Here is a 9990-nt window from a genome sequence, read left to right as displayed (position 1 = left end):
GAAATTGGGATGGGGATTACGTTTGAGCGTGGGTTGAGGTAATGCCTAGCAGGAGACTGGACTAGAAGGGGCGGCTGGAACTTGGTTAAGTAAGAGCCGAAGTGTGCCACTTTGTGGAAATTTGTCAGGCTATACAATTATATAACAATCTGTGCACTGTTCTGTACATATATATTCTGTATATTTTATATACTATATGTTATACTTCAAAATAAGTTTACATCAAGAAATATCTTATACCCAATATACAGAGAAGAGAGGCTAAGGGCAAGTCCCACAGTGGGTCAGTGGTGGGCCTGGGAACAAATCCCCACCTCCCCAACTCTGCTCTCTGGAAAACTATACAATTCTGCCTTCCAGTCTTCATGGTGCTGCACAGAACAAAGGGTCAAACACGCCATCTTCCTGAGGTCTCTTCTCTTTTCATCTTCCCAGAAGGTGCCATTCAGCCTAGGAAACTGTGCTGGGGTGGGTAGGGAGGAGGAAGAGGGTTGTTATAAAAGTGAACAAGGTGGGACCTAATGTTCTAGTGAACTAAATGGGTGGTCAGAGTGGCCACTGGAGGACCTGAAGGCATCTCAAGGACAGAAGCCAGCGGCTCCACGCTCTCTCCTCATGGGGCAAGCACAGGTGAGTTAGCACTAGGGCCCAAGTCAGCCATCACCACGAGCCCAGCCAGATGCAATGGACAAATTATTATGCTATTTTCCCACAGCATTGTTCATCTATAATCTCCTGGGAAAACATGCTCACAAGTCATAACAGAAAGTTACTTGACTTTTGTGCCTCAGTTTTCTCATCTGAAGGTCTTAGTTGTAAGACCTGTAAAAATTAAATGAAATTCAAATGAAGCACTAAACACCCAGGCTAGTCTATACCAAGGGCGGTGCAAGCATTAGTCACCATCATAAGAATACCTCCATTTGGCTACCATTCGATTTCTTTCAAGGGGCTCCTTCAACTTAGTCTCCAGTCATAATTATTTTAACCCCAAAGACTTCCCTTCCCCCAGTTGGAGTGCTTTGCTATCTTTGTTGAAAATCAATTGACCACAAAGTTGGGTCTATTTCTAAGATTTCAACTCCATTCCATGACCTACTGTCCATCCATCCTTATACCAATAGACACTGGCTTGACTACAGAAGCTTTGGAATCTCCATTTTGGAGGGGCTAAGTCTGAGATGCATATCAGACAACCAAGAAGAGATGACAGGTGGACAACTGGATATAAGACCATGTAATGTGGGGGTGCCTGGGTGGCTCAGTGGGTTAAGCCGCTGCCTTCAGCTCAGGTCATGATCTCAGGGTCCTGGGATCAAATCCCTCATCTGGCTATCTGCTCAGCAGGGAGCCTGCTTCTCCCTTTGTCTCTGCCTGCCTCTCTGCCTACTTGTGATCTCTGTCTGTCTAATTAATTATTATTTTTTTTAAAGACCCTGTAATGCAGGAGAGAGAAGTCAGTACTTGAGGCATAAATGTAGGATCATCACCATACAGATGGTGTTAAAGGCCATCAGACTGTGAAAGAATACCTGGCAAGCAAGGGGTTAGAGAAATCCAAGCACTGAGCTGGGAAGCTCTCTAACATCAAGAACTTGGTGAGATTAGGAAGAACCAAGACAGAAGACTGAAAAGGACTGGCCAGAGAAGGAGGAAAATCAGGAGAGCAGTATTGTCCTGGAATCCAAGAGAGGTTAACATTACATGGAGGAGAAACTGATCAGTTGTCAACTGTGTCAACTGGAACAAAAATGGACCTTTGGATTTAGAGATGTGGGGGTCATTAACAAACTCAATAAAAGCAACGTCTATAGAATGGGAAAGGCAAAAGTCACATCAGAATGGGTTCAAAGGAAAATGGGAGGGAAGAAATCGGAAGCAGTATGCATGGCTAATTCTTTGGAGGGAAGAGTTGGGAAAAGGCAGTGTCTGGAAGGAGAAGAGAAATGACAGCCTGTTTGAATCCTAATGAGCAGAGAGGAAAAATCCTGTGCTGCTAGAGAGACAAGAGAAAAAACGCTGGAGCAATGTCCTTGAGTAGGTGAGATGGGGTGGATGGAGCACAGGCAGAGGTGCTGCTCCTTGCTGGGAACAGGGATGGTTCACCCAGGGACAGAAGAGAAGGGCGTGTCCATGCACACTAACCAGAGAGGTTCTCAATCATGCTGAGAATTGTTCATGACTTCTCCAATAAATGTGTAGAATTTAGATTGTGGAGGTTTAGCAATTCAGGAAGACTTTGTGGACCGAAGTACACAAGTAAAGGCTCTGGGCAGAGGAAGCTAAGAGAAGATGGAGAAGAGTGAAGTTCACAAGGGAGTCTGCTTACCATCTGCCACTTCCTCTCCCCTAGGCTCCACATGCCAACCCCTTCCCCGAATTCTTAGTCACGTTGGCATGGGAAAGACCCCCACAGACCCGTCCTGTCTCTCCCCTTAGCTCCTCTCAGCCTTTTTATCCTTCCATTTACCTACCAATCTCTTCTCAGGATTTGAATAGCTCTTACTATCCCTACTATGTGGTTACTTGTCTCTTAAGAGAAGGTTCTGCCTCCTAACTCTGGAACCTTCTGTATCCCTGAAACCAGCAACATTCTCTGCAGAGAGGAAGAAAAGGGATGATGGTGTGGACAGGGGCAATGGAGCAGAGGAAGCAGAGGAGAGGAGGGTACTGCCGTTTGCTAGGGTACTGTCATCTATATGATTACCTTGATTCTCACCCCATGCACTAAGGTATTTTTTTAACCTTGCCTCATGGATAAGGAAAGAGCCTAAGAAAGATTATGTAGCATGCTTAAAATTACAGGGCTCATAAGAGGTAGAACCGTCACTTAAACCAGGGTTATCATGCCCAAGCCACCACATCTTTTTCATAGTTTACACATGGCAGGTTCTGTCTAGGTTTTCAATAATACTGATTTGTCACAGTAATAGGCCTCAATCAACTCTAAAACTAACAAAAAAGATTGGACTGGATGGTGAACAAAGGTCTTCGGTCTCTGTGAGTCTTTCTCAAGAAAATATACAAGCTTTTATTTTTCCCATGGGCTCAAAAGAACAGATAAGGAACAGCCTCCAACCTACAACACCATAATAAAATATGGATGGTCAAGATGGGAAACAGTAACTACAAAGAGAAGACCTTCTGGAATACTCCTTTGGCTCAACACATGCCAGCTTGTATCTTGCTTTTACTCTATAATAATAGCAATGCATACAATGTGTCTACACTTACAGAGTTCATGTCACTAAATCCTCCAACAACCCCGCAGCTAGTCTACAGTATAAGGAAACTAAGACTAAATGTAAATACTGTGTCCAAGGTCACACAATCAGTAAATACCAAAAATCAGGACTTAAACTCAGGCAGCCTGATCAAAAGCCCTGTAAAAACAGTGTGGTCCCTTCATAACTGCTATTCTCAGGGGCGAAGAGTCTCTAAGTGAGGAAAGAACTCAGAAGTCAGGTCAGGAGACTGAAGAGCAGAGGTTGGATGGCATGGCATGGTCACCTGAAGACAGACTGAGATTCAAGGCCAGAGTTCTTTCCATCTGTTATCAGATGCAACAATGAGCTAATATGGACATTTCAGGAGACAAATCCATGACGCTCAGTAAAAATGGAGAGTCTACCAAGCCTAAGACAACTGGGAGTATTGGTCTAGTTTGGAAAAATAACTCATTAACCAAAGGTCCTTCTTAGTACTCCAGCATCTTCAACCATCACAGTGCTCAGGCCCCAGCCATGCCCCCCTGCCCATCCCCACCCCAGGTGGGTTAGTATCGAGTTTCATGGTGACTGGCCTAAGAAGATTAAAAAAGTAATGCCACCTTTTGAGGGAGAGTCCCAGGGACCAAGATAGCAACTGTCATAGCAACGGTCACACTGCTTTGGTCAAGGAGAAGACCTTTTGGGGAACTGAAATTAGAACCTTGAGCACATCTGTTGGTTTCACTCCCATCCTCCTCCAACAGGCTGGGTGGTGCCCTCCACACCCTTCCAGTAGTTCCTACAGCCTGCTGCACCTGGATCCTTACAGCGCCTGCCAAGTCTGTGTCCAGCACAGGGCCGGAAGTAACAATGACCCTAACTTTGCTTGATATCTTTCCACCTAAACCCACTGCCCCATCTCTAGTGCTAGGATTCCCCCCTGGGAAAACGTCAACCCAGAATAAGCAGCACCCTCTCAGAGGTGTGAACATGGTGATAGGACCCACACAAGCTGCATTTAAGAGAGATATTGTGAGCAACCAGATTCTTTATGAGGTCCACAGAGGTCCTGGAAGTGTTTGAGGGCAGCAAGAAAGATTCATGTTGAACAGTTTGGGCATCTAAGGGATAGGAGGCCTAGAAAAAATAGGGATGAGTCATAGCAACATTTCAGAACATATTTCAGTAAACTTCCTGGCACCCATGGCAGAAGTACTCTTTTCTACCAGATCCCCTTTCTATCCATGCATATACCCATCTACACATCCATTACCCATCCACTGGTCTTTACCCAAGTGACAGTGTTGGTCATTCACCCTCTACACCATGCAACCCTAACTACTACAGAAAAAACTTGTTTATCTGATTGGATATATAGATGCCCACCTTCATTCATTCACAGATACTGATAAGCGTCTTCATGTACCTGGCTCTGTACTATGTTCTGCAGATAACACGCTGAGTAAGAGAGAGCCCTCAGCATCAAGGAGCTCCCAGCCCAAGTTAGCAGAAATTACAACACAGAGCAATGGATGGATTGTGGGGTGTCTCAGAGCTTTATGGAACCACAGAGGAAGCACACATAACACATGCTGGAGGTCAGGGAAGGTTTATACCTTCACCCCCTGCCCAAATATTAGCGAACCTTGGACTTACTGACACCAAGGGTGTCCTCATAAATCACTCCACTGCTCCAGCCCTCTACCTGGGAAGCCACAGCTTGCAGCAGTGAGCTCTGACATGGGGACTCATCACGTATAACTTATGTTGGAAGTAAGACCCTCTTGGTCTCTCATTCTTTATAATAAAGTAACAGTAGTAAAACCTCTGTCTCAGCATCACTGTGACTATTAAATGAAACACTGTACCGGGCACCTGGGTGGCTCAGTTGGTTAAATGAAACACTGTCCATAACCCACTTAGCACAATGCATGCCACAGAGTATTAAGCAGAGTACGTGCTCAATCTGACCTCTTTTTCTTCTCAATTATTAATAGATTATTGGATTCTATAGCTGAGCTCAATGGATCTTCTCCCTGCAGTCATTCCACAAGGAAGCCTTTTTCAATTTGGCCTGAAACCTTCATTTCCTCCAGTTTTGCAATAATACATCACAATCTTTCTGTTCCTCTTTACTTATTTGACATATCAAGGCAAGGAAAATCTTTCCAACTGAAAGATGGAGGAACTAAGGCACAAAGTGAATGAACTATTTGTTGATACAGTATTGCACCCACAGGCTGAAGGATCAAGTTCAGTTCAGTGTATTTCCCCCAAGCTTGCCTAGTACCATAGTGGAATGCTGAAGTTTTGTAGGATTCAGGTGGGAGGTGCAATTCCCAAAGACCAATGTTCCATACTGAAAGAGAGGAAATGTGCTCTCCAGTCGTCAGCATGCAATTTCAAGGGAACCAATCATTCAGCAGTCTTCCCAGCTGCAAGAAGAGTGAGCTGAGCATGTGTCTCATATCCTTATGGGAAAGAAGTCTCTGGGATCTTAGACTTCATAAATTCTTCTTGGACTACATGCCAACTGAGACCTGCCTTCTTACCCACTTGGTTCAAGAGCAGGCAGGTAACAGCCCATTTACCGAAGTCCTCTACTATCTGGAACTGGTTTGTTGCCCTTTACTGTGCAAAAAGACAAATATCAAAGAAAAAACTATTAATAGAGGAGGATAAGAAAACACAAAGATAAATAACTTGGGAATCAGAATATATTTGACCCAGTCTCTGGCAACTTCTGATCCCACAGGTATTCTGGGATTCTCTCATTCTGTAGACATTTGTGAGCACCTGGTCTGTGTGCTGGGGACTGGAGGTGGATGGTGGAAGGTACACAAGGAAGAGGAGCACACAGAAGTCCCTGTCCCCTGGGGCAGCAGCATGACTTACAAACACTCACCTTGAGAACTTCAAGAGCCTCAGTCCCCAAACAGATGCTCAGATCTGTTCCCTGGGCCTGGATAATATGAGAAGAACCTCCTTTCTACTCCCATTCAATTTTCACTGTACTCTCCACAGACTCAAAGCTCCACATATGGGTTTCCAATATATATTTTCTTTTGTTGTCCACCAAAGACAATAATATAGACATGAGAAAATTCTGGATTGAGGATCACTGATCCAAAAAAATAGAGTTGACACTTGAACAACATGAAGGGCTACGGGCACCAACACCCACAGAGTCAAAAATCTACTCAAAAAAGTCTAACTTTTAACTCCTAGAAAACTTAACTACTAATAGCCTACTGTTGACCAGAAGTCTTACTGATAACATGAACAGCTTATTAACACCTATTTTGTATACTATATGTATTATATACTGTATTCTTAAGAAAAGCACAAATGAAAGTACATTTACAGCACTGTACTGTATTCATCCCCAAAAATCTGCATATAAGTGGACCACACAGTTTGAACCCATGTTGTTCAAAGGTCAACTGTAATCTGCTCTGGACTTCTACATTTTGGAGAGGTTTTTTTCATTCTCTGTCTTCTCTTTTTTCAAGAAATAGAAAATAGTGTGTGTGTGTGTGTGTGTGTGTGCATGCGCGCACATGTGCAACATTTTATTTAGCAAATCAATGTTTGTGATTTAATGCCATAGTGTGTTTATGAAAGTACATTTACAAGAGGGTTAGAGGGAAAAGGATAATAAAGAGAGCTGGAAGAAAGACAAAAGATAATAGAGATGGAAAAAATAAGAAATACAAATAAATAAATACAAAGATAATAGATATGGAAATAACAAGAAAGAGGGAGAAGACAGAAATAGAGAAATGGGGTAGGCTTTGTAGAGATCTAATCAGAGGTCTTGCTCCTGAGGCCTGGGGCCATGGGCTCCTGAGAACTACTGTGTGTTGAGAGACTGCTCAGCAGGTCTGCACTCAGCGGGTCTGCACTCATTGCTAGATGATATCGTTCCGATGAGTCTCCACTGACTATACTACCCAGAAAAGCCACCTAGAGATGGAATGCTTTCCTCGGATGGCAACACTAGTGAAGAGAGCCACATCAGCCACAGGGCTGGATGGGTCCAAGACCTCCTGCCCTCATGTTAGCATGTCTTCTCCTTCCTACACTTTCCCGCTCTTCTAAGACTATAAATGCCTAAAGACACAAACAGTGTCCCCTAAACTGATGGTGAGAAAAAGACAAACTTCTTAGAACAGGAGAAGTTAAATAGACATGTGTGGGAAATGACACAACCCAACCCTCACTGCCCTCGCCCCAACACACACCTGCCCCCAGATACACACCTTGGTCTATAGTGTCTCTCACCCCTGCCACTGGCTCTCTCCACCCTCAACCTCAACTTGGTTTTTAATATGCATCATTGCCTAAAAATAAAGTAACCCTTAATAATTAACATAAGAAAGAGGAATATACTTTTCTCAATTACTGTATTCTGTAGTAAGAGTTTATAAGTAAAATTGAACAAGTTTCTAAAGTTTATATTTTTACCACACCTACCTGATATGACAGCTGCAAATAACTTTTCATCCATGTTGTCAGATTCATGACATACTCTAAAATAATGAGTCACATGTTAAATGTAAGACCATCAAATCCATTAATCACGTAACTCTTGTTAGCTACGTGTCTGAAGGTATGTCTGAAAATTAATGAAATTTGTTCTATTTCCAGCCGATCTAAAGAAATTCCACCTCCTCTAAAAGACCATCTGTGAATAATGAGGTAATCTGATGATTTCACCCAGAGTATTTACCATCTATCATTTATGTGTTTGATTTGCGTAAACTTCCAAGTATTTCTGTCTTTATTTCCCATCAAAAGTTAAGCTCCTAAAAGTCAGGGCCTTTTGTGCATTATAAAGAAACTAACAATGTTTTCCTTGGAAACTGTGCACCAAAACAACATCTGAGAATCATAATAGCAGCTGGAAGACCTGTACAAAATCACTCTTTATTTCCATGCTTCAGTTTATGATTCATTTACTATTTACTGAGGACATGAACTAGAAATTTTACACCATGGTCTTTATACAATTGCTTATTTGTTGCAGTGTTTAGCACAAAGAACCGTGCTGTGGTTATTCAAGCATTTGTTGTGAAAGGAAGTGAGCGAATGAATAATGAATTGTTGATGATTGATGTACATCTATAGAACTATTATAGGGGTTGTTTTCCTGTGTGTCTGGTTGTTTTTGTTTATTTGGGTATGCCAGCTCACAGAGTGTGACATTACTACCCCAATTTACAGATGAAGAAACAGGACCAGAAAGAATGAGAAACTTGCCCAAGTGGAAAAGCCAACTCTTCTTATCAGCCCTCTGATTTCAAGCACACTGCTCTTTTTCCTCTACATAACCACCTGCCTGGAACCACACCACTGGATCTGATGACCCAGGTCTTCCTGAAAGGTCCTGCGGTGCTTGCGATCCACTTTCCAACCATGATTTTCAAGGATGGTCCTCTTGTTCTTTTGGTGTCCTTGTACAGCATGCCTGCTCTACATTGCCTTCAGTCCCAAACATGTTGCATGTAAGTATAAGAGACTGCACCTTCTGAGGCCAGCCGGCTACAAATGAAGTTTCATTTCTTATGATCCCAGGTAATCTAATCCATTTGCACCAACACCATTCCCTACCCAGCACCACAGCCATTCTCACTTCTGTGATGGCTGCTCACAATGGGTGCTTCTACTCAGAGTGGAAAGTATAAGTCCACTTTCGGGTACAGTGCTCTGACCAGAGGCAAGAAGTCACTGAGCTGAAGAAAAGAACTGCTTATTTGGACTGAATGACTTAGAATGATTGCTCTTTCATAACAGTAAAGGATTATTCTGTGTTTCTGTCCAGACACATTTATCAAACAACCTCATTTAGTTAAAAGAATACATTTTTTTAAGATTTTACTTATTTATTTGACAGACAGAGAACATAAGTAGACAGAGAGGAAGGCAGAGAGGGGGAGAAGCAGGCTCCCCACTGAGCAGAGAGTCTGATGCAGGGCTCAATCCCAGGACCCCGAGATCATGACCTGAGCCAAAGGCAGAGGCCCAACCCACTGAGCCACCCAGGTGCCCAAGAATACATCTTTTAAAGAAATGTGTGTATGTGAAATTATTTCCAACATTAACTCTTAAAAACAAATCCATAAAACTTCTAGAATGTATTTTAAATTTTGATAACTTCTTATTTTTGAGTTAGGAATGGGTTACAGACATGAGAAAGACCCTAAAATAAATGAGAGAATCACCAAGAAGATATTGTTTCAACAATGGTTCCAAGAGTTCGAGTCACCATGAAGAGATACAAGAATATGAATATCACAAGCCCTGTCATCAAGAACTCTATAGAAAAAAACATAATCCCTGTCCCCCAAAAATGGGTCCAAATAAAGAAAAATTAGAATAGCACCAAATTGGACACTGATGCTTTGAGAAGTGCCAACTAAAAGTATCAGAGTGGATGGAATTTGGTTTGAATTAACCAAGAAGTTTGGATAAAAGAACTGAAGGTGAATTCATGGACTACAAGAACTTGAAAAAGTACCAGAAAAGTCAGACTACCCTCTTTATTTTAATAAGTTAGGAGATTAAGTCTTTGAGAGGTTGACTGACATACTCAATGCTGTTAGTAGTTGAAGTTGAGACAGGACTAGAAGCCAGGTGTTGAGGCTCACTGTCCAGTTCCCTTCCTCCAGCCTACATTCTCAACCAAATGTAGGCAAGGGGAACCTGAGAAGTTGGCACACGAAGTGAGCGGGAAAGGGCCCCAGGCTTTACTGTGGTGCAAGAAAGACTAGAAGGACAA

This window comes from Mustela erminea, chromosome 7 (assembly GCF_009829155.1).
Source record: "Mustela erminea isolate mMusErm1 chromosome 7, mMusErm1.Pri, whole genome shotgun sequence".
NCBI lineage: Eukaryota > Metazoa > Chordata > Mammalia > Carnivora > Mustelidae > Mustela > Mustela erminea.
This window is presented reverse-complemented; position numbering follows the sequence as displayed.